The following is a 2,751-nucleotide window of genomic DNA, read 5'->3' on the forward strand; positions in this document are numbered from 1 at the left end:
GAACTTTTATATATGTAGTGTAAGGTATAATCTCATGTCTTAATGAATACTCATTTGTTGTTAATTCATTCAAAAAGTAACTATTACATGCCATTTTTTCGTTTTAAGTATTACTGAAATATAACCATTAAAAATACTCGATAAATAAGCAGTTTATGTTAAAGCTAGCTGTATCTAATATTTTATTTTATTATGTAAATGTTTGGGTAAATATTTTTATGAGAGTGATTCCAAATATTTCATTTATTTATTTGTCCTACAGATTCGCGTATCAATATTATTGTACACAGTCTACCTTTGTAAATACCTATTTCTATTCCCTTTTAAATGTAATGCCGGATACGGCAAGGAAGAATCCAAATGTAATGATTGTATTTTTATATTGTATGTGATGATTTTCGCATAGTCAGTTGGTTGTCGATACGGATGATTTCGAACTGCGTATGTTTGTCTTGATGATAATTGACAGTAAAAAGGTACTTATCTTGCTTAAAAACATAGTTACTAATGGAGATATTAAATCTCTAGAATTAATAATATGTATATAATTGTGTAGATATTATAACTATATAACGTCATATTTATGACAGTTACATTACATTGAATCGCGCGGATGATATGCAAAATATTTGATTGTAAGTAACCAAGTTAAAATGAATACGAAAAGCTCTTGTACAGTGGCGCTCAAAAGTGCTTGGACAGATGTCGACCGTAATGACTTAATATTACGGTTGAAACATGTCCATGCACTTTTGAACGCCAGTGTACGTACAGATGTATCTGTCAGATAAGGGTAACATTCCATTTTTGACCGAAGCTGCACTACTAGTACGAACGCGTCGGTGTTAATCGGCGCGATTCGGGAAATGAATTAGAGATTCACTAGATATGAAATAGTAAAGATATGTGACGTTCCACAGCAAAACGTACCATCGCCCCGGCTGAATATTGGAGCTGCGTTAATAATAGCGCAAGCGCCAGCCGCCATAAGGTACCTTTTTACGTGGAACGTCATATATCTTTACTATTTCATATCTAGTAAATCTCTATTTCATTTCCCGAATCGCGCCGATTGTCAATTTCCATAGTAAAATGAATAGTAGTGCTGCTGTCGTTGGAAATGTACTGTCACCTTAAGTCTGGCAGATGAGTCTGGTGGACTAATCAGTCAATGTGTGATGGCAATGAGGTACCGATGTGTCAATCGGTGATCTGCCAGTAGACACTTACATATGTGCCTAAATGACAACACATGTCATAGGTAGGGAAGACCGAGGAAAGTTGTGACAGAGGAGAGTTGTGACATCGTTGATTTTTTGGAATCTATTAACTAGAAACTAGGTCGCAATAGCACGCGTTTGTTAGTTCAAGTTACGAGCTAACAAACGCACACTGTTGCGACCTAGTTTCTAGTTAATAGATTCCAAAAAATCGACGATGTCACAACTCTCCTCTGTCACAACTCACCTCGGTCTCCCAGATGTAGTGCATAATTGTTTTCCATCGTATTTTCTCGGAAACGTTCGCTTTGTCGTGCTGATTCAGTCAACCTCAGTACTTTTTGTACCGAGACTGGCTGAAATAGCAAGACACGTTCGTACGTTTCTTGCTATTAAAATATGTACTTGCTCGAAAATACTGCACTGCATCTGTATTAGCGAAACATAGTATAAATAAATAATTATTTATACTATGTTTTGTGACAACATAGTATAAATAATTATTTATTTATACTAGTATAAATAATTATTTATTTATACTATGTTTTGTGTATGTTACGTTTATACCTAGTATTGTATAAATAATTGTTTTTGTAGTCTATCAGTTTATAATATTGGTGTACTCAGTACTGTACTTGATCGAGAGTGGTGAATTCAATTCCCAGTCTACAATTAAATTAGAAATAAGTGTCAGTGAAGTGAATGAAGTTTCGGTATGTTGACGTTAAAATTTAACTTTTTGTATATTCAAATTATTTTCCTTGTGCCATACGAAAAAACTATAGCTTTACTTTTAAAACTAAGGAGAAAAAGTGAAATAAAATTGGAATAAATTGATTTTAAAGTACGTTTAAGTGTTTTCTTACAACCCCCACAGTAAAGTCATTAGAACTCCTTAGGACTAGGTATCTAATCAGTATCATACACGAAAATAAATCGGCGAACAGAAATAAATAAAGCTTCAATATACATACATATGTAGAGTGGTATCGCTTTTGGGACAACAAATTATATGTATACCTATCACATGTTGAACTTCTTTTGTTAATTCCATTTGATTTTTTTAATAAATTATTTTCATGCTTCATATATTTTTGACCTATAGTTGTCTGAACGGCTTCTTAAAAGATTTTTCTGTTGAATTAATAAAGTTACATATTTACTCATTATTCAGTATCTCAGCCCTTAAATGTGCCCGGCCTTGCCGGTTTTTACGTACACCTATTAACCTGCAAGCCTTTTTAAATTTCTCATTTTTCAAATTCCTCAAATTTCTCAATTTACTGCCTACACCTTAGTTTACAGTTAGGTACCCTAAGCCTAGTAATTTCATTCGTTTTCATTGCGACACAGTGGTATTAATTTTCCGTCCGCTTTGTAACTCAGACGCCACAAAAAGCGTTTTTTCTGAATGCAGGAGGAGAGGATGACAATGGAAAGTTTAACTTTATGGAGCCGTGTACAGTGAGTCGACGTCAATGACATGTTTACACTCTAAAGTAAACCTTGTTCCTTTATAATACAGCACAAA

The sequence above is a fragment of the Cydia fagiglandana genome, chromosome 11 (genome assembly GCF_963556715.1).
Source record: "Cydia fagiglandana chromosome 11, ilCydFagi1.1, whole genome shotgun sequence".
Taxonomy (NCBI): domain Eukaryota; kingdom Metazoa; phylum Arthropoda; class Insecta; order Lepidoptera; family Tortricidae; genus Cydia; species Cydia fagiglandana.